Source organism: Budorcas taxicolor, chromosome 1, assembly GCF_023091745.1.
Source record: "Budorcas taxicolor isolate Tak-1 chromosome 1, Takin1.1, whole genome shotgun sequence".
Taxonomy (NCBI): Eukaryota; Metazoa; Chordata; class Mammalia; order Artiodactyla; family Bovidae; genus Budorcas; species Budorcas taxicolor.
Window position 1 is genome coordinate 106,352,653 of NC_068910.1, and position 23,448 is coordinate 106,376,100.

The 23,448-nt window shown below is 39.2% G+C and overlaps 1 protein-coding gene and 1 non-coding gene across 2 annotated transcripts in view; one reads left to right on the forward strand and one right to left on the reverse strand.

Moving 5' to 3' along the window:
- Positions 1-23,448, forward strand: part of EPHA6 (EPH receptor A6) — a 959,528-nt gene that overhangs the window by 557,187 nt on the left and 378,893 nt on the right. The gene's annotated exons all lie outside the window — the stretch shown is intronic.
- Positions 19,410-19,516, reverse strand: LOC128058010 (U6 spliceosomal RNA). The gene has a single exon (XR_008200386.1). It is a non-coding gene; the product is annotated as a U6 spliceosomal RNA (small nuclear RNA).

The window sequence follows — 23,448 nt, forward strand, 5'->3', positions numbered from 1 at the left end:
AGTGTGATAATACGTGAGCAGATTAGGCTCTGGTTAACTAGTTGCCCCTTGGGGCAGGTCTTATTAAAAACAAAGTGTTGTGGAATATTTAAAATGGTTCCTTTTCTTCTACAACTGCCTGAAGAATGAGGGAGCTTTTCTCCAGTTTTTACTGTAAGAACCTGGAGGTAAAATCCACAAAGTATGGGAGTTCTTCTATCACTGGTAGCCCAGAGTTTTTAACTTTCCAGAGCTGTCCATGTTGGGTCTCCAGCAATTTGTCAATTACAAGTCAGGTTTCCTACCCCAACACTGGTTTCCACAGCAGATTCTGTTCTTGTGTCTCTGCTCCAATAAGCCAGGACTTGCTGTAGTTGCCTGTCTTTCTAATTCAAAAGCAGTCATTTGCCTTCTGAATTCATCTCTTTTATGATTCTAAGAAGAGTTGTTGATTTTTCAGTCTGTTCAGATTATTGCTTATTTTTAGGATGGAGTGGTGACTTCCCAGCTTCTTACATGTGGGACCAGACCCACTGTTTATTTTGATTCAGAATTAAGTCTGAACTGGAATATTGGTGAATCATTTCTGCCTGATGTGTACACCTTTTTTGGGACAATGAGACTTTTTTCAACACTGTTACTTTCTACATTGACTGAGGAATTTACGCTCATCAGAAAATCAGGAAGTAAGAAAAATAATGGCAAAGAATGATGAATTATGCTGGTGGTGGTTTGAAGGAGATAAGAGTATAAGTAGCAATTTATTATGGAGATTTTATATTATCAGGATATCAAAGACTCAGGTAATGGGGATAGAAGAATATTTAGTAGAATTGTATATGATAAAATTATCTAGAATCTGAAAAATTAAGCATACCCTTCTGTTGTCCAGCTCTGAGTCTAAGTAGATGACACTGGGACCCACATGGATAAAAGTGGGACAAAGACAATTCTCCTGTCATATGTATTGCCTAAGCTCAGACTGAAGAGATTTCCTTCATTTGAAAGACAGATAACAACAAAAATGAAAGCCATCATGTGACCAATTAAGAATATTCAGAATCAAGCAAAAGAATGTTAATATAGATGATTAGGAGGAAGTTCCGGAGAAGGCAATGGCACCCCACTCCAGTACTCTTGCCTGGAAAATCCCATGGATGGAGGAGCCTCATAGGCTGCAGTCCATGGGGTCGCTAAGAATCAGACACAACTGAGCGACTTCACTTTCACTTTTCACTTTCATGCATTGGAGAAGGAAATGGCAACCCACTCCAGTGTTCTTGCCTGGAGAATCCCAGGGACGGCAGAGCCAGGTGGGCTGCCGTCTATGGGGTCGCACAGAGTCGGACACAACTGAAGTGACTTAGCAGCAGCAGCAGGAGGAAGTTCAGACCTCTTAAATTAGAAGCATAAAAAAATGTTTATGATTTCAAAAGTATGGGGTTTGAACTCATGAGAGGGAAAACCATAAAGTGAAAAAAAATTGACAATATACTAACACATATATATGAAATTTAGAAAGATGGTAATGATAACCCTGTATGCGAGACAGCAGAAGAGACACAGATGTAAAGAACAGACTTTTCGACTCTGTGGGAGAGGGAGAGGGTGGGATGATTTGGGAGAATGGCATTGAAACGTATACTATCGTGTAAGAAACGAATTGCTAGTCTAGGTTTGATACAGGATACAGGATGCTTGGGGCTGGTGCACTGGGATGACCCAGAGAGATGATATGGGGAAGAGTGGTGGGAGGGGGGTTCAGGGTTGGGAACTCATGTACACCTGTGGTGGACTCATACCAATGTATGGCAAAACCAATACAGTATTATAAAGTAAAAAAATAAAATTTAAATTAAAAAATAATTGGATATGTAATGAGAGGTAGATATACTAATTTAAGATATTTAAAAAAATATGTGATAAGGAATAATGAAAGTTCACATAATAGGAAATGGAGAAATAACAAACCTAATTAATAATGTTGTAGACACATTTTAAAAGTCAATTCATCATTTTTAGGAATAGAAAACTTATTAAAGTGGTGAGACAGGAGTCCATGAAAAGATAGAGAGCAAGATAGATGTATTTTAGGCATTACCCAGAAGAGGTCATTGAAGACAGACATAATCTAATAGTTGTCACAAAATGTAAAACCTGATCTACAGAATTAAAAAATCTTCTCATTTATATTGCCTGGATATAATCTCAAAACATGTTTTGGGTATATCTACCTTTTTACTTGAACACAAGGATTTTTAAAACATGTATCTTGAAGCTTCTGTGACAATAAAAATAATTGTTGACAGCATTAATCAGATTATAGTCCGAATAAGGCTTACCTGGTGTCTCAGCAGTAAACAATCTGCCTACAATGCGCAAGCCACAGGAGATGTGGGTTCAATACCTGAGCCAGGAAGATCCCCTGGAGGAGGGCACGGCAACCCACTTCAGTATTCTTGCCTGGAGAATTCAAGGACGGAGGAGCCTCAGGGGCTACCGTCCATAGGGTCACAGAGAGTCAAACCCTACTAAAGTGACTTAGCACGGCACTGCAGAGTCAGAATAAATCCAAGAAGGTACTCTCTACATATGGACTTCTTTACCCTTTGCAGTTGCTGCCCACTTTAAGAAATACATATACACATGTAGTCATGTGCATGAAACTATGCTCACAAATGAAGGGAGTTCACAGTCTGCTGGAAAAAACATCCCTAGAAATTCTCAGCCTTCAAAGTTCATTAGATGTTGAGGAGGATATATAAACTTTTATACCCAGATAAGTCACATTTCTTATGTGAGAGAAAGTTCAAGAGCAACCCATATCCTCTTATAGGAGAAAAGAACTGACTGACATATTTCAACTATGAGGTGAATCAAATACAAAAACTCACATGGACTAGTCACAGAGTATTTAAGAGGGGGAATTAGTCCAAGAATTTATAATAAAAATATAATCCCACTTATTTACATAGAAAATATCTTAATAATATCATAATAGTAAACATTTTTAAGCTTCCTTTTTAAATGTACAATCTGAAATCTCCCATCTCCCAGATGTTAAAGCAACATATGCTTCATAACTTACTGCAGTCTCAAAAATTACTACTTTACCATGTGTTAGTTTTATTTTGGCATAGTTTTATTTCATTCATGATTTTAAAGGCAACTTCTTCATATAGATGCTTTATCTTTTCAATCTAGTGATTTGTCTTTTCAAGACTGTGACATTTTCTTCCACAATTTATTATTAATTTTAGACAATGTTGGCTTTGATACGACATAGTGAAATGGACCCTCTGGTCCCTATGGCTCTTTCCCATCCTCCACCATGTGCTCAGCCTGCTGTTTTCTGTGGGAAAACTTTAACCAAACAAGAACTTTTATTAGAGAAGTAAGAAAATGAAGAAATGAAGGAAAATAGCCAAATGAGACCAAATAATAATAGATTAGTCATTAAGCAAATCGAAAAACATTTAATTCCTCCTCAAGGACTATCTATAATATTTTGAGCCATATCCTCTGAGCTGTCTTATGGATACTAAAGGGTTTCCCCATGGCTCAGTGGTGAAGAATCCACCTACAATTCAGGAGACATGGGTTTGATCCCTGAGTCAGGAAGATTCCCCTGGAGAAGGGCATGGCAACCCATTCAAGTATTCTTGCCTGGAGAATCCCATGGACAGAGGAGCCTGGAGGGCTGCAGTCCCTGGAGTCGCCAAGAGTTGGACACAAGTGAGCAACTAAGCAGGTGCACACATGAATAAACTTCCACCAGGTGGAAAAAGTGGACGGTATGATGACTGGACTATAACCGTGACATAAGCTGCCAAAATTTTGAGAACTGACTTCAAAGAAATGGGAACAGACAAACCCTGGAATTAAATATTGGGTTGGCAAAAATGTTCATTTGGGCTGTTCCATAACATTTTGACATTTTACTGAAAAACATTTTGGCCAACCCAATAGAATGCTCAAACTACTGCACAATTGCACTCATCTCACAAACTAGTAAAGTAATACTCAAAATTCTCCAAGCCAGGCTTCAGCAGTACGTGAACCATGAACTTCCAGATGTTCAAGCTGGTTTTAGAAAAGGAAAAGGAACCAGAGATCAAATTGCCAACATCTGTTGTATCATCAAAAAAGCAAGAGAGTTCCATAAAAATATCGATTTCTGCGTTATTGACTATGCCAAAGCCTTTGACTGTGTTTCCACAACAAACTGTGGAAATTCTGAACGAGATGGGAATACCAGACCACCTGACCTGCCTCTTGAGAAACCTGTATGCAGGTCAAGAAGCAACAGTTAGAACTGGACATGGAACAACAGACTGGTTCCAAATCAGGAAAGGAGTACATCAAGGCTGTATATTGTCACCCTGCTTGTTTAACTTCTATGCAGAGTACATCATGAGAAATGCTGGGCTGGAGGAAGCACAAGCTGGAATCAAGATTGCCAGGAGAAATATCAATAACCTCAGATGTACAGATGACACCACACTTATGGCAGAAAGCAAAGAAGAACTAAAGAGCCTCTTGATGAAAGTGAAAGAGGAGAGTGAAAAAGTTGGCTTAAAGCTCAACATCCAGAAAACTAAGATCATGGCATCTGGTCCCATCACTCCATGGGAAATAGATGGGGAAACAGTGGAAACAGTGGCAGATTTTAGTTTGGGGGGCTCCAAAGTCACTGCAGATGGTGACTTTAGCCATAAAATTAAAAGACACTTACTCCTTGGAATGAAAGTTATGACCAACCTAGACAGCATACTAAAAAGCAAAGACATTACTTTGCCAACAAAGGTCCGTCTAGTCAAGGCTATGGTTTTTCCAGTAGTCATGTATGGATGTGAGTTGGACTATAAAGAAAGCTGAGCACTGAAGAATTGATGCTTTTGAACTGTGGTGTTGGCGATGACTCTTGAGATTCCCCTCGACTGCAAGGAGATCTAAACAGTCCATCCTAAAGGAAATCAGTCCTGAATATTCATTAGAAGGACTGATGTTTCAGCTGAAAGTCCAATATTTTGGCTACCTGATGCGAAGAACTGAAAGACCCTGATGCTGGGAAAGATTGAAGGCGGGAGGAGAAGGGGACACCAGAGGATGAGATGGTTGGATGGCATCACCAAATCAATGGACATGAGTTTGAGGTACTCCGGGAGTTGGTGATGGATAGGGAGACCTGGTGTGCTGCAATCCATGGGGTCGGAAAGAGTCAAACACGACTGAGAGACTTAACTGTACTGAACTGAAATAATATATACTTAAAGCAACTAAGGTGAAGCTGATCAGAGCACTGCATGACTAATTTCAAGATGACTATCAGAGCCTACTGTGTTGTTTCTACATTTAGCCCCCCTATCTCTATGAAAGCTCTGGCCCACTGATTGTCAGTGGGGGCAGTCAGCCTTTAAACAGGAGTCTACCTTCCCGACCCACGCCAATTGCTGACCTCTGAAATAAAGGAAGCTTTCCTTTCCACGTCCCTGGCCTCTGTATTGGCTTTAGAGCAGCCAGCAGCAAGACACCGACTTTTGGTAACAGCTTTTTGGCACCCAACGTGAGGCTGTGCTCTCATGACATCTGGCTCCTCTGGGTTTTCCAGAGCCAACGGCTGGAGCAACATGCCAAGATGGTTGCAATGAGCCAGCCGCTCATGGCTAGCTGGCCCCAAAAGGGGTATTTTGAGGGACTCTCATATCAGCTGCAGAAACCATTTGTTTTGGGGATCCTCCCAATTTCTTCCCTGCTGGGCACTGGCTGCTGACACGCTTTTCTTTGGTGAAAAAGAAACATGCCTTTGGATGAGCTGACAAGCTCCAAGACCCAGTAAGTCCACCAGTGTGAACCTGGGCAAATCTCTTTTGAGCACAAAGCACTATTGGGGCCTTTTGCCAATTGGTTCTGTTGACTGTCTGCCATTGAACACTGTTTGTGAATGAAAAGTGCTATTTGGGCATTTTTGCCAGTTGGTTCTGCTGTGCACCTGGATGTTGAGGACCCTTTGTGGAAATGTTTGTTCCAGACTCCGTTACTGGTTGTTCCCTCAGCAGGTTTGCGACAGTTCTGTCTTTCGGTGCGTGAATGCATATTCCATTTATGCAATTGGTATCTTTGTTGTCTTTTGTAAAGTGGGAAATTCAAGATCAATTCATTAGGGAAAAAACTCTATAAGATTACAGTTAAAGCACAAGAAAGATGAGTTTTTAAACAATGTATGATAATTCTATTCTTCAGACTCCAGAGGGTTAAGATGAAACTCTTAAAACTCCAATACTGGTTCTTTATGCATATGCAGTTAAAGAAAACTAGTGTGATAAAATGTTGTTTTCAGAATTCTAACTCTGAGTGAACAAAAATACACCTAGGAGAAAGCTTGAAGTGAGCTCTTATCATGTCCTTAAAATACAAATACAGCCCACTTTACCTGAGACTTCAGTTTTGGGTTAATTAGTAGAACTTCAGAAGATTTTGGGTTCATTAAACATGCATCATCTATCACGTTAAAGAGAAATTATACTATGAAAAAAGTATGTTTTTAGAGGTTAAAGAACACTTTCTTAAGTTTGCCAATCAGAAAATGTTGGTGTAGCAGTTCAGTTACTTCTTTCTTGGTTTTGTTAGTGTCATTTAAGTTAAAATTTGTAATATGTGATTAAAGCTACTAAAATGATAAGGAAACCAATTTAGTGTGTAAAGCAGGTAGGATATGTATTGCTGGTGAAAGAAGGTATAAATATGGAAATATTTTTGTTGAGAAAAAAAGCAAAATAATTTTGTCCTAGATCTGCTTGCTTATGTATGGGGAAACATAAGGGATAAATTAATATGGATCCAGGTTGTGATAAAAAGTTTATGAAAAATTACTTTGGAAAAAAAAATGTGTGTTGTCAGGATTAAGATTAGACTTAATTAAATAAATAAACTTTGTTGTAAATAGCAAGCTGATATAAGACTGGAATTTAGTTTTCTTTCTTCCTGTTAAGAACACAAAATTTTCCTGGAATATTGAGCTGCTTTTGATAAAAGGTTATTTCTTTCTCTAACTAACTTTCAGTATTCCGGAGGGCCTCTAGGCATTTTAGAAAAAAATATTTAAGTAACTAGAATTATTTGGTATGTTAAATTACATGAAAAAATTGATAACTTTTGGATCATACTGATCAACTGGGTAAGAAATTTTAAAATTCTAACAGAGCTATTGTTTTACTTCAAACAATATTTTTGACTCCAGTGTTCTGATGGAAAAGAAATCGTCTAGTGAAATTATCACAGAGTTTGATGTATATCACTGCTGGCTCTAAGTTTACTGCTGAAAGCACATGTACAATGCTTATGTGGCAATTGGGTATAAGTGATAAAATATATAGCCTTTAAAATATTTCCCCGTCAGCATACCTCTGTACTTTGTTTTGTCTGATCAGTTTTCCCTCAGTGTTGATAACTAGACCTACATATTCACAAAAAGTAGATCTAGGACCGAGGGATGTGAATGGACTCGGAACAGGCAACTGAGCCGTTCTGGCAATGCTGGGAAAATGTATTGTTTATCAGTGCTGTCTATGAAAACATTTATGATTAAAAGGGGAAAGTGATGGCAGAAATGGTCACATATTGGGGTGTGGGGAAGTCATTCTGGCTTAAACATGATTTAATTTGAATTTTGAAAGTGGAAGTATTAGTCACTCAGTCATGTCCAACTCTCTGTAACGCCATGGATGGTAGCCTACCAGGTTCTTCTGTCCATGGACATTTTCAGGCAAGAATACTGGAGTGGGTTGACATTTCCTTCTCAAGAGGATCTTCCTGACCCAAGCATTGAACCCAGGTTTCCTGAACTGCAGACAGATTCTTTACCACTGAGCGACCAGGGAAGCCCAATTTGAACTTTCAGTTCAGTTCAGTTCAGTTCAGTCACTCAGCCGTGTCCAACTCTTTGCAACCCGTGAATCGCAGCACGCCAGGCCTCCCTGTCCATCACCATCTCCCGGAGCTCACTCAGACTCACGTCCATCGAGTCGGTGATGCCATCCAGCCATCTCATCCTCTGTCGTCCGCTTCTCCTCCTGCCCCCAATCGCTCCCAGCATCAGAGTCTTTTCCAATGAGTCAACTCTTCGCATGAGGTGGCCAGAGTACTGGAGTTTCAGCTTCAGCATCATTCCTTCCAAAGAAATCCCAGGGCTGATCTCCTTTAGAATGGACTGTTTACATTTGAACTTTGGACTAACCAAAATAGCTTGTTTGTGGCCCGTTAAACATACATTGTACACTGCTTTAACCATTAAGGGAAAAAATTACATATAGAGAATATATGTTTTAATTATTGTCCTCATTGTAATATGTCCACTAATTTTCAAATGTTTGTCCAGGTACTATAGCAAAATAATCAAAGAGAGAGGTAATATAAAATACATTGTTCTAATATAAAATCTTGATGCTAAGCTTGGACCTTGAATTTATTTCCAACTCCGTGTCCATTCCAAAACCTATGCAGGACTATACTCCTCTTTAGCAAGAAGTCACCAGAGAGGCCATCACCCCATTCCTTCAAAGAGTTGAGAAAAATTGGAACAGAAATATAACTATAACTGAGTTCCTCTGACAAATTTATGATTAAATTTTCTTCCCAAAACTTGGTTTCCTTCCTTGTTCTGTACCTGTCTGTCTTCAAGATTGAGGAGTATTAAGAAAAGTGAAAATTGAAACTGAGCAGGGTCCTGTGGTCCTCCCTTCTCCTATGTCCTCAGTGTGCCTTTTGGTTGTAGGAAAACTTTAATCAAACAATAAATTTAATTAAAGAAGTGAGAAAATGCAGAAACGAAGGAAAATGCTGAAATGAGACCAAATAATAACATTTAATAGTTTAGTCATTAAACAAAAGTCAGGGGCTTTAAGTTCCTCCTCAGGGGCTATAGATAATATTCTGAACAGTATTCACTGAGCTGCCTTATAGATACTTTGTGTTTTCCCTGATGACTCCACAGGTAAGGAATCCATAGGACATGACTGAGTGACTAAACTTCACAGCAGAATTTAAATTAAAGAAAATTTAGTAGGGTGTGATCTGTGGTTTGTTTTTGTTTTGTTGATCTTTTCACCATTTGGGGCCCAAAAGACTACTTAGCATGTGGCCTAAACTTCAGAAGCATTTATGAAGATAGTCTGTTCTCATTCAGATAAAGAGAACTAACTCACTCATTGTTTTATTGTGTTTTTGTTTTTTTCTGTAGACACTTGGCTGTGTATTAGGACAAAATAATAGGTATTTACAAATAAATCAGAATTTGATTTTACATAATGTAAATGTCTAGAATGTTATTTAGAAATATTTATATTAGAAGAATTAGTGTATGGATGATGAGCATGTTTTAAATGGAAGTCTGATAAGCATATCAGCAAAAGATTTAAATTACAGTAACCGATTTTGACATCCTTAGTAAATGCCAAGAAACATAGCTTTTACAGCAAGTTCATGGAAATACTCCGATTAAATATTCATGAATTCTCTACTAAAAGAAAAGTCTCTTATGGTCTTGTCTGACAGAGAATGACCTTTGCTTCAATGAGTTCCCATCTTTGCTGTAACTTAGTGTTCAGATACCCTGCTTAGATGAATAAAACATAGCATTTTGTTCTTTGTATTTAGTATATGTGATAATTAATAGAAAAGAAAACTTTGAGGCTTTAAAATGAAGTAAATGGGTTAAAAAAGGCATTAAGAAATCTTTGAAGATCAATTTCTCAGCAGGAAATTTGTCAGAGCAATTAGGTCCACCCTGACTTGGGCAAACACAGTAGTGTTCAATTGATGTGCTCTTTCACATAACTAAAGCATTTTTAACTTTAGTGATCTGTGCTAGTCATACAGTCAGTCACCTAATGGTTCATATACATAGGAGTCAATGGCTTCGTTATGTGAAAAAGAACTTTCTGATGATAATAAAGTCAGATGTACTACAGTTTTTAATATGAAAACAAAACAAATAAGAAAGCATAAATTGGATAACTTTCAACCAGATATACTATAGATTCAATATAGATCCAATTATGGTATTTGTGCTTCTCTTTTTAGTTTTTATTGTCCTTTAGAAGGAAGGTGCTCTTATTTTCTACTGAGATATACTTAGAAAACATTAGCAGTTAACGTGGACAGGAAGTCATGTCCTGAAGATCTGAAAATTTGCTAAAACAACCATTCATTCCACCACACCCTCTGAGCAAATAAGGTATCACCTGGTCCAAAAGAAAGCACTACATTAATTTTTGTGGCCATAGAACAGCAACAATGTATTTAATCAGTGATTTACTTAGTGGCCTGACCCAGAGGCAGGAGTTTATTCTATGGTATTGAAAGATTATTTAGGACTTCAGTGGATAGATATGTAGGGAATAAGGTATGGACTCATTATATTTTTATAATGATATCTTTATGGAAAGACTTAACACTTGATTCTAATGGAAACATTGACATCACGTGTCCCCAGAGAAGAAGTATTTGTGCCTTTGTTGTGAGAATTATATCTGTTTTCTGCCAAAGCTCTCCGACATATACTAGACACATCCAGAAACATTACAATAAAGGGCATTACTCCTATTTGGTTAACATAAACTTGCAGAATTAAAACAAAAGGCCAAGTTCATATTATTGAAATTGTTCACTGAAAATGCATGCCCTAAAAATTAGATTCTACCATGTTGGCTAGAATGAAGTACCAGTGGGTGACATGAGATTTTTAAATGTTCCCTGGCATGCAATTAACAGGACCTAGAAAATTCCAATAAAGTATATATGTTTGAATAAATGTTTCAATTTCCTGGACTTACTTCTATATCAGCAGTCCCCAAAGTATTTCTACAGAGGATTACTACTGTGACATACTTTTAAAAAAGTGTTTCCTTGGTCAGTTTAGTTGAGGAAATGTGCATGCTATATGATATCCTTTGCTACTTACAAAGCAGAATAACACATTCAAAGCTTTGATAATACCTTCAATAAGAAAACTTATTTGGCTTTTTTTCCCATCTAGTGTTCCCAAAATAGTACTTAACTACACAAACCTTTTCCTGTGCAATATTTATTGAAATCCTAAACATGTAATTTTCTGGAAGATTACTCCCAATGTAGCATTTACCAAAGATATTCAAATTTAATAAATATCTTTTGGGAACTACTTGCCACAAGTCTTTCATATATGAAGAAACATTTTGTTATCTGCATGACTTTTTAGCATGTGGCATATGAAAGGTTTTCCTGGATTTGTGGTGTTGACTATTGCAAAATCTTATAAGATTTATTAATGAAATGGCTCTTTTATAATAATAACAGTGTTTGTTCAATGTTCTATTGCTCATGATAGTAGCAATAGCCAGTAATCTTGAATGTTTGCAGTGTATCAGGAGTTATTTTAAATGCTTTAAATGAAACTATATACTTAATCCTCATAATAACCCTCAATGGTGGATGTTATTATTTCTTCTTTTTAGAAGAAAAAAAAGGAAAACGGAGAAGTTAAATAAATTTCTCACATTCGCATGACCAGTGAGTAACAGAGCTGGGATTCAAAACCAAGGAGCCTGACTCCAAAGTCCACGTGCATAATCCCAGCACTACATTGCCACTTATCAGGAGAGCCCCTGCTGGGACTCTCCTGATCCTCCCTCCCTCGTCACTCATTTGTGGCTTTAGGTTCCTAGTGGCTTCTAGAGTGTCTCAGTGAAAAGGAAACCCAGTCTTGTTCCAGAAACTTAAGACATTTGACCATCTTTCTGAGGTTTTTATGCCAGAAATATGTCAGTTGTCAATACAAACTCTTGAGTTAGGGTCAACATAATAAAGTTTCCAAAGGTTAGACTAATATTATTTCCACAGTCGTTTTCTAGACATTCTGATATTTTATGAACATAGTGCCAGTATAAGTTCTCCATTTTACATAATATGAAATAAGAAAAATATAATGTTCTCACCTCTTTTTTGATATTTAGAGAAACTTTGTTTAATCTAGCATTTCCCAAAGATATAATTAGAATTTGAAGATATTATAACTCCTTCAGGAACACCTCTCAGCATCTTAAAGACTAGAGTTAACAACATTCTTAGTTTGGTAAATAGTGATTTATGACCAGTGAGGTGCTGGTATTTAAAAACTGGGTCTCCAGGGCAAAAATGAAAGGAAGTTTGATTTGCAGAAGTGAAAAGATAAGCACAATAGGTTCTGAAAAGCTGACAAGGTCTGACTTTAGTACACCATTTGTTTCTTAATCTTGTCAAAATCTAGAATTACCTCTTACATTAACATAAAAATTGGCATCTATTTACTGGGAGGCCATTATTTAAAAGGTCAAGACAGGTTTTTTAAGGGTTATAGTCAAGTGTCTTATCTGATTACTTTATGTGGACAGTTTACAAACTGCTTGAAAAGTCACATTTGGATTAGTTCAGTTCAGTTCAGTCACTCAGTTGTGTCCGACTCTTTATGAACCCATGAATTGCAGCACGCCAGGCCTCCCTGGCAATCACCAACTCCTGGAGTTTACTCAGACTCTTGTCCATCGAGTTGGTGATGCCATCCAGCCATCTCATCCTCTGTCATCCCCTTTTCCTCCTGCCCTCAATCCCTCCCAGGATCAGAGTCTTTTCCAATGAGTCAACTCTTCGCATGAGGTGGCCAAAGTTTTGGAGTTTCAGCTTTAGCATCATTTCTTCCAATGAACATCCAGGACTTATCTCCTTTAGGATGGACTGATTGGATCTCCTTGCGGTCTAAGGGACTCTCGAGAGTCTTCTCCAACACCACAGTTCAAAAGCATCAATTCTTCAGCGCTCAGCTTTCTTCACAGTCCAACTCTCACATCCATACATGAGCACTGGAAAAATCAGATGGTCAACACTGAAATCAGATTGATTATATTTTTTGCAGCCAAAGATGGAGAAGCTCTATACAGTCAGCAAAAACAAGACCGGGAGCTGACTGTGGCTCAGATCATGAACTCCTTATTGCCAAATGCAGACTTAAATTGAAGAAAGTAGGGAAAACCGCTAGACCATTCATGTATGACCTAAATCAAATCCCTTATGATTATACAGTGGAAGTGAGAAATAGATTTAAGAGACTGGATCTGATAGAGTGCCTGATGAACTATGAACAGAGGTACGGGAGACAGGGATCAAGACCATCCCCATGGAAAAGAAATTCAAAAAACCAAATGGCTGTCTGGGGAGGCCTTACAAATAGCTGTGAAGAGAAGTGAAAAGCAAAGGAGAAAAGGAAAGATATAAGCATCTGAATGCAGAGTTCCAAAGAATAGCAAAGAGAGATAAGAAAGCTGTCCTCAGTGATCAATGCAAAGAAATAGAGGAGAAGAACAGAATGGGAAAGACTAGAGATCTCTTCAAAAAAATTAGAGATACCAAGGGAATATTTCATGCAAAGATTGCCTTGATAAAGGACAGAAATGGTATGGACCTAACTGAAGCAGAAGATATGAAGAAGAGGGGGCAAGAATACACAGAAGAACTGTACAAAAAAGAACTTCATGACCCAGATAATCACGATGGGGTGGTCACTTACCTAGAGCCAGAAATCCTGGAATGTGAAGTCAAGTGGGCATTAGGAAGCATCACTAAGAACAAGGCTAGTGGAGGTGATGGAATTCCAGTGGAGCTGTTTCAAATCCTGAAAGATGCTGTGAAAGTGCTGCACTCAATATGCCAGCAAATCTGGAAGACTCAGCAGTGGCCACAGGACTGGAAAAGGTCAATTTTCATTCCAATCCCAAAGAAAGGCAATGCCAAGGAATGCTCAAACTACCAAACAAGTGCACTCATTTCACACGCTAGTAAAGTAATGCTCAAAATTCTCCAAGCCAGCAATACGTGAACCATGAACTTCCTGATATTCAAACTGGTTTTAGAAAAGGCAGAGGAACGAGAGATCAAATTGCCAACATCTGCTGGATCATTGAAAAAGCAAGAGAGTTCCAGAAAAGCATCTATTTCTGCTTTAGTGACTATGGCAAAGCCTTTGACTGTGTGGATCACAATAAACTGTAGAAAATTCTGAAAGAGATGGGAATACCAGACCACCTGACCTGCCTCTTGAGAAACCTGTATGCAGGTCAGGAAGCAACAGTTAGAACTGGACATGGAACAACAGACTGGTTCCAAACAGGAAAAGGAGTACGTCAAGGCTGTATATTGTCATCCTGCTTATTTAACTTCTATGCAGAGGACATCATGAGAAACGCTGGACTGGAAGAAACACAAGCTGGAATCAAGATTGCCGGGAGAAATATCAACAACCTCAGATATGCAGATGACACCACCCTTATGGCAGAAAGTGAAGAGAAACTAAAAAGCCTCTTGATGAAAGTGAAAGAGGAGAGTGAAAAAGTTGGCTTAAGGCTCAACATTCAGAAAACGAAGATCATGGCATGTGGTCCCATCACTTCATGGGAAATAGATGGGCAAACAGTGGAAACAGTGTCAGACTTTATTTTGGGGGGCTCCAAACTCACTGCAGATGGTGATTGCAGCCATGAAATTAAAAGATGCTTACTCCTTGGAAGAAAAGTTATGACCAACCTAGATAGCATATTCAAAAGCAGAGGCATTAGTTTGCCAACATTTGGACTAAGTCATTATCAATATGGTTTTAATATTGTAGTGTTTCTTCCAGAATTCCAACATTAGATGCATATCAAGATAGCCTTTATCCTAATAATTCTCTCTCTAGGTACTTAAATGTACTCCCATCACTAAAAGGCATATGCAAGGGTCTATGAAAAGGACAGTAAGTACACACCTAAGTGGGAACAAAATCTCCAAAGGGAATACTATAAGGAAAGAAAAGAGAAAAGCCATTTAGAACAGGTTCATTTCAAAGGTTCACTATCTAGAGATTTTTACTCCCTAGATTTCTGTGCCCTAATGAAGTTCCATCTAATTCCTTATAAATACCACCTTATCACAAAATGGCACATTGATATGTATAAGGAGTTCAAAAATGCTCTCATAAAAACATCTAAGACAACAATACCACCCACAATTATACTACTATTAATAGCATTGAGCCCATGCTCATTGCATTGACGCTGTCAGGGAAGAAAAAGAAAATTGTCTACCTTCTTTTTATATTGTTCTGGGACTTATGAATTAAATTGACAAAAGAGAGATTATCAACAGAAAAGATGGATTTTTATTCATGTATATGCATAGTTCATAGAAAAATATGACTCAAGGGGCCATTTAGAACTGGGGACTTATATCTTGACAGGGGAAGGGGAGGGGAATAAAGAGCACTTATGGGAAAACAAATGACATTTAGAAAAGATAAATGGACCCTTACAAAAATAGATGGCAGATATATAGTTTTGTGACAGTGTCTGTTTAGATGATTTCTTAGGGTGCTAACTTCTCCTTTCTCATGATAGGCATGAGCCCTCCCTGGTAGGAGAACTCCTGTGGGACGGGATTTATGACAGTTGAATTCTTCCAGGAGGCTTTGATTTTAAACAGATAAGTAGAGTTTAGAAGTTTAAAAAAAGAAACATCATAGTGTATATTCTCAAATGGACAAGACATGTATAAAGTGTAGAGGGCAGTGTTGGGCTAATTCACTTCAGTCGTGTCTGACTCTTTACGACACTATGGACCATAGACTGCCAGGCTCCTCTGTTTAAGGAATTCTCCAGGCAAGAATACTGGAGTGGGTTGCCATTTTCTCCTCCATAGGATCTTCCCAACTCAGGAACTGAACCTGCGTTCTGGCATCTCCTGATTGGCAGGCGGGTTCTTTACCACTAGTGCCACCTAGCAGAACAGTTCAAAATGTGGGAAGATATAATTGAGATTAGGAAACTGATCTAAGCAAATTATACTCAGGTTTTTCTGAAGCATAGCTGCATGCAAGGAGACATTTCTGTGGGATCTGGAAAATAAATCTCCAGCAAGCAGAGGTCATTTCTCAGTGGATTTATGACTCATTTTTCACTGGCTTTATGATATAGGGTAATTTTTAGCCTGCTAGACCACTTCTCTTTGAAAACAGATTTGGCTTGCTTGAGAACCAGGCAAAATTAGGCAACTAACAGCTACAAAGATGTGCCAAAGATGGCCACAATAAAATACAGACTGATATGGACCTAACAGAAGTAGAAGATATTAAGAGGTGGCAAGAATACACAAAAGAACTATACAAAAAAGATCTGCATGACCTAGATAATCACAATGGTGTGATCACTCACCTAGAGCCAGACATCCTAGAATGTGAAGTCAAGTGGACCTTAGAAAGCATCACTACAAACAAAGCAAGTGGAGGTGATGGAATTCCAGTTGAGCTATTTCAAATCCTGAAGGATGATGCTGTGAAAGTGATGCACTCAATATGCCAGCAAATTTGGAAAACTCAGCAGTGGCCAAAGGACAAGGAAAGGTCAATTTTCATTCCAATCCCAAAGAAAGGCAAAGCCAAAGAATGCTCAGACTACCACACAATTGCACTCATCCCACACGTTAACAAAGTAATGCTCAAAATTTTCCAAGCCAGGCTTCAACAGTACATGAACTGTGAACTTCCAGATGTTCAAGCTGGATTTATAAAAGTCAGAGGAACCAGATGTCAAACTGCCAACATCCGTTGAATCATTGAAAAAGCAAGAGAGTTCCAGAAAAATATCTACTTCTGCTTTATTGACTATGCCAAAGCCTTTGACTGTGTGGATCACAATAAACTGTGGAAAATTCTTCAAGAGATGGGAATACCAGACCACCTGACCTGCCTTTTGAGAAACCTATATGCAGGTCAGGAAGCAACACTTAGAACTGGACATGGAACAATGGACTGGTTCCAAATTGGGAAAGGAGTATGTCAAGGCTTTATTTTGTTACCCTGCTTATTTAACTTATATGCAGAGTACATCATGTGAAATGCCAGGCTGAATGAAACACAAGCTGGAATCAAGATTGCCAGGAGATATATCAATAGCTTCAGATATGCAGAGAGCACCACACTTATGGCAGAAAGTAAATAAGAACTAAAGAGCCTTTTGATAAAAGTGAAAGAGGAGAGTGAAAAAGTGGCTAAGAACTCAATATTCAGAAAACTAAGGTCATGGCATATGGTCCCATCACTTCATGGGAAATAGATGGGGAAACAATGGAAATAGTGTCAGACTTTATTTTGGGGGCCTCCAAAATCAATAGAGATGGTGATTACAGCCATGAAATTAAAAGACACTTACTCCTTGCAAGGAAGGTTATGACCAACCTAGACAGCATATTCAAAAGCAGAGACATTACTTTGCCAACAAAGGTCCATCTAATCAAGGCTGTGGTTTTTCCAGTGGTCATGTATGGATGTGAGAGTTGGACTGTGAAGAAAGCTGAGCATTGAAGAATTGGTGCTTTTGAACTGTGGTGTTGGTGAAGACTCTTGAGAGTCCCTTGGCCTGCAGGGAGATCCAACCAGTCCATTCTGAAGGAGATCAGCCCTGGGTGTTCTTTGGAAGGAATGATGCTAAAGCTGAAAGTCCAGTACTTTGGCCACCTCATGCGAAGAGTTGACTCATTGGAAAAGACTCTGATGCTGGGAGGGATTGAGGGCAGGAGGAAAAGGGGACAACAGAGGATGAGATGGCTGGATGGCATCACCGACTTGATGGACGTCAGTTTGAGTGAACTTCGGGAGATGGTGTTGGAGAGGGAGGCCTGGCGTGCTGCAATTCATGGGGTAGCAAAGAATCAGACATGACTGAGCGATTGAACTTAACTGACTGAAAATCACTACATACGGTGTCTGCAGCCATGAAATTTTAAGACGCTTGCTCCTTGGAAGAAAAGGTATGACCAACCTAGACAGCATATTAAAAAGCAGAAACATTACTTTGCCAACAAAGGTCCATCTAGTCAAAGCTTTGGTTTTTTCAGTAGTTGTGTATGGATGTGAGAGTTGGACTCAAAGAAAACTGACCACCGAAGAATTAATGCTTTTGAACTGTGATGTTGGAGAATACTCTTGAGAATCGCTTAGACAGCAAGAAGATCCAACCGGTCCATCCTAAAGAAAATCAATACTGAATATTCATTGGAAGGACTGAGGCTGAAGCTGAAAGTCCAGTACTTTGACCACCTGATGTGAAAAACTGACTCAATTTGAAAAGACCCTGATTCTGGGAAAGATTGAAGGTGGGAGAAGAAGGGGACAACAACGGATGTGATCTCTGGATGGTATCACTGACTCAATGGACATGAATTTGAGTATGCTCCAGGTGTTGGTAATGGACAAGGAAGCCTGGCATGCTGCAGTGCCTGGGATCGCAAAGAGTCAGACACATCTGTTCGACTGAACTGAACTGAACTGAACAGCTACAAATACAAATCAAAAACATATGTATCAAATTAATAGATATGTGAAAGTGAAGTCGTGTCCGACTCTTTGTGACCCCGTGGACTGTAGCCTACCAGGCTTCTCCATCCATGGGGTTCTCCAGGCAAGAATACTGGATTGGGTTACCATTTCCCTCTCCAGGGGATCTCCCTGACCCAGGGATTGAACCTGGGTCTCCTGCATTGGAGGCAGACGCTTTAACCTCTAAGAGATAGGGAGGGGAATCATGGGTCACTCCTGCCATGAGGGGAACTTGCCTTTTCTCTGTGCAGGGAGGCAGGTCACTGAGCAGACAAGACAGGTAGGGTGACTCTTAAACCCTCCAGAGACTGGCCTAATTAGTAAAGCGTTTAGCACAGCCAATGTGGAGACTGGAAGTAGGGTTGGGACGGCAGGCAGGTGGGAGAGGCAGGAGGGCCTGGGGGCAGCTGAGTGGGAGGGCTCACTCACAGCAGTCCTGGTAGGCCTTGACCACCTGGGTGAACTCCTCCAGCTCTTTGGCACAGTTCAAAAAATTCCCATTATTGAAATTTGTCTTTTTTTTAATCATTTTTTAATTGGAGTATAACTGCTTTACAATATTGTATTTTCTGCTGTATAACAATGTGAATAAGCTTTAATTATACATCTATTCCCTCCTTCTAGAGCTTGCCACACATTCCTTCCCCCACTCAGCCCCTCTAGGTCATCACAGAGCACTGAGCTGAGCCCCCTGTGCTAGACAGCAGGCTCCCACGAGCTGTATGTGTTACACATGATAGTATGTATATGTCAGTGCTACTCTCTCAATTCATCCCACCCATTCTTTCCTTCCTGTGCCCACAAGTCTGTTCTCTACATCTGTGTCTTTATTCCTGCCATGCAGATAGGTTCATCAGTAGCATTTTCTCAATTCCATATATACAAATTAACATGCAATATTTGCTTTTTATCATTCTGACTGACTTTTCTGTATGACTGCCTTAAGTTCAACTATGTCACTACATATGACCCATTTTTCTCCTTTTTAGGAATATTCCAAAAATATGAGTAACATTCCAAAAATATGGAATGCTTCATGAGTTTGCCTGTTATCCTTGCACAGGGACCATGCTAATCTTCTCTGTATCCTTCCAGTTTTAGTATGTGTGCTGCTGGAGCAAGCACAAAATTGATCTCTTACATCAAAGTCAGAAAACCATGAAAATAATTATAGTAAATGACATAATTCTAAAACTATTAAGGACAGAAATACATATATTCAAGGTAACACTCAAAACACTTAAATATTTTACAGCTTAGGCATTATCCAGATTGAAGAGTGCTAGCTGTAAACCACTGTGATGGCCATGATATTGTGTACCAACTAAAATACCATCATTACAGTGCCAAGTATATTTCCTTGTTTTCCTGTCACTTTACGTAAAATAACCTAATACAACTTGAATATTCAGAAATTATGTGTTGCTAAATTCCAATTTTAGTTTTTAAAATTAATATTACACTTTATGCATTTTCATGTATATTACATGATTATGTTAGTATTAAGAAAACAAACACTACTTGGTTGTATGAACTCACCATGCAAATATGTAGACTAAATTTTTTTTTTATCTACGTGTTGTTTCCCCTAGAAATAGAATTTAGGGAAAAAAACACAATTATTTAACACATCATGTTGCATTTTAAAGAAATATAAGAGTGTGGCTAAGATTTACATTACTGAAAATGAATTATACTACTTAGATCATTTTTAGCTTTAACGGTCTTTGCAATCCTATTAACTTCTTTAATAAATTTGGAGCAATGCCATTTGGCTTGTTAACAAAGTAGTCACAAATATCAGTGGGAAAAATGGTAGCATATGCTCTAAATACTTTTGAAGCTACTATGAGAACATGAAGTAGAAATTATGAGCTAGCAGCCAATAGGAGAAAACACAGGCTTTTTTCTACATGCAGTCATGATTTGTAAACAACAATTACTAACTAGAGAAAATGAGAGCAAAGCACAGAGCTCAACCAGGTGTTATTTTATGTAAGTGATTTACTCTGCTATTTGATCAATGATAAGAACAAAATCACCCATATCCTCAGGAAGCCATGAATGTTTCAAGGCAGCTGTGATAGCACCTGGATACTTGTCCTACGCAAAGACTGTCTCCATCAAGGAAGAATCAAGATTTATTCCTCTCGGCTTGAACCAGAAACAAGGCCAATAAATCTGTTGTTGCATTGCATTATTTCTTTAATGAGAGAACAAAGGCAGGTTGACAGTCCTATTTATGGTGAATTAGCAGGAATACACTTGCATCCTCTTGAATCTGTGTGACAGGATCATCCAGCATTCCCCCGAGTGGCAGCAGCATGAGTGCTTTCTTCTGCCTTTCTATACTTTGTATAAAAGCACGCACACACATCTTAAACGCACACATACACGCTCACACTCATGCACACTCATATGTATACACACACATTCACATACTCTCACGCACTCATACACATGTGCACACACACATACAGATTTACATGTACACACGCCATGCATACTGTTGGTAAGGAAGAAATTTTCTTCTCCCTTCTATGTTCTTCTGGCTGATCTAAAAATAAAATTGACCTGAGACAGACTGACAAGAAAAATCAAACAAAAGTTTGATAAAATGTATTAATGAGCGATAAAGAATCTGCCTGCAGTGCAGGAGACCCAGGTTCAATCCCTGGATCAGGAAGATCCCATGGACTAGGAAATACTCCAGTATTCTTGCCTGGAGAATCCCATAGACAGAGGAAAAACCCAGGAAATCTGAGTAACTCACCAAAAAAATGATTGAAACCTTCACCTTAAACACCATTGTCAGCCAAATATTCATACAAAAGAGTATGCTGGAGTAGTGATTTGGGATTCCAAAAAGAAAAACGGAAATTCATAGGAAAGCATTTGTTTGTTGTGCCATACAGAGACAGTGGGGCACAGAGAGGATTTTGACAAGCCTGATAAGTTTGTCCCACCACATCTAGTCCATATTCTTTTCAGGTATCGCTGGTGATATCTGTATTCAAGGAACAGAACCTTTACATAAATTCTTTAGACAGCTGAGGGACATGAAAAGAAAGGCTTCCTGAGTCTTCTGTTTCTTAAAAATAATCAGCCTCTTCCACTAAGCATGAAGTCCTCCAGATCCATGCATGTTGCTGGCTCAGTAATAATTCACTGTTTATATATATATCACATCTCCTTTATCCATTCATCTGGTGATGGACATTGGGTGGTTTCCATAACTTGCGTTGTTTTCTTTATTGTAAATAATGCTGCTATAATTTTTTGGGCTCCAAAATCACTGCAGATGGTGACTGCAGCCATGAAATTAAAAGATGCTTACTCCTTGGAAGAAAAGTCATGACCAACCTAGATAATATACTCAGAAGCAGAGACATTACTTTGCCGACTAAGGTCCGTCTAGTCAAGGCTATGGTTTTTCCTGTGGTCATGTATAGATGTGAGAGTTGGACTGTAAAGAAGGCTGAGCACCAAAGAATTGATGCGTTTGAACTGTGGTGTTGGAGAAGACTCTTGAGGGTCCTTTGGACTGCAAGGAGATCCAACCAGTCCATTCTGAAGGAGATCAACCCTGGGATTTCTTTGGAAGGAATGATGCTAAAGCTGAAGCTCCAGTACTTTGGCCACCTCATGCGAAGAGTTGACTCATTGGAAAAGACTCTGATACTGGGAGAGATTGGGGGCAGGAGGAGAAGGGGATGACCAAGGATGAGATGGCTGGATGGCATCACGGACTTGATGGACGTGAGTCTGAGTGAACTCTGGGAGTTGGTGATGGACAGAAAGGCCTGGCGTGCTGCAATTCATGGGGTCGCAAAGAGTTGGACATGACTGAGCGACTGAACTGAACTGAACTGAACTGAACTGAAAGATTGTATGTATGTATTTTCAACTTAGTGTTTTCCTGTTCTGTTTTGTTTTTTCAGATACATACCCATGAGTAGAATTTTTGGATCATATGGTAAGCTTCCCAGGTGGTCCTAGTGGTAAAGAACCTGCCTGCCAATGCAGGAGATATAAGAGACATGGGTTCAATCCCTGGATCAGGAAGATCCCCTGGAGAAGAGCATGGCAACCCATTCCAATATTCTTGCCTGGAGAATCCCATGGAAGGAGGAGCCTGATGGACTACAGTCCATAGGGTCGTAGAGTTGGACACAGTGGAAGCAACTTAGCATACACACATGCACTCATGACAGTTCTGTCTTCAATTTTTTGAGAAACCTCCACACTGTTTTTCATAGTGGCCACACCAATTTACATTCCCTCAGTGTAGAGGAATTTGCTTTTCTACACATCCTCGCCATTATTTATTTGTATTTTCTTGGATGTTATCCATTCTGACATGTATGAGGTGGTGTCTCATTGTGGTTTTGATTTACATTTCTCTAATAATTAGTGATGTTGAGCATCTTTTCATGTGCCTTTTACCTATCTATATGTCTTCTTTCTGAGAAGGGAATGGCTACCCACTCCAGTTCTTGCCTGGAGAATTCCACGGACAGAGGGGCCTGACAGACTATAGTCCATGGGGTCACAAAGAGTCGGATATGTCTTCTCTGGAAAACTATCTGTTCAGGTTTTCTGTGTTCAATCATTCAGTCTTGTCTGACTCTGCAACCCCACGGACTATAGCCCACCAGGCCCATCTGTCCATGGGATTTTCCCTGGCAAGAATACTGGAGTGGATTGCCATTTCCTCCTCCAGGGATCGAAGATGGATCTCCTGCATTGCAGGCCGTTACTTTAATGGTGAGCCGCTGGGGAAGCCTATTCAGGTCTGTGTGTGTGTGTTAAGTAGCTTCAGTTGTGTCTAACTCTTGGCAACCATATGGACTGTAGGCCCTCTGTCCATGGGATCCTCCAGGCAAGAATACCGAGTGGGTTGCCATGCCCTCATTCCAAGGGATCTTCCTGACCCAGGGGGATTGCATTTCTTATGTCTCCTGCTTTGGGTTCTTTGCTACAAGCACCACCTGGGAAGCCCTCTTCAGGTCTACTACCTATTCTTAATCAGATAGTTTGTTTTTTTATATTGAAAT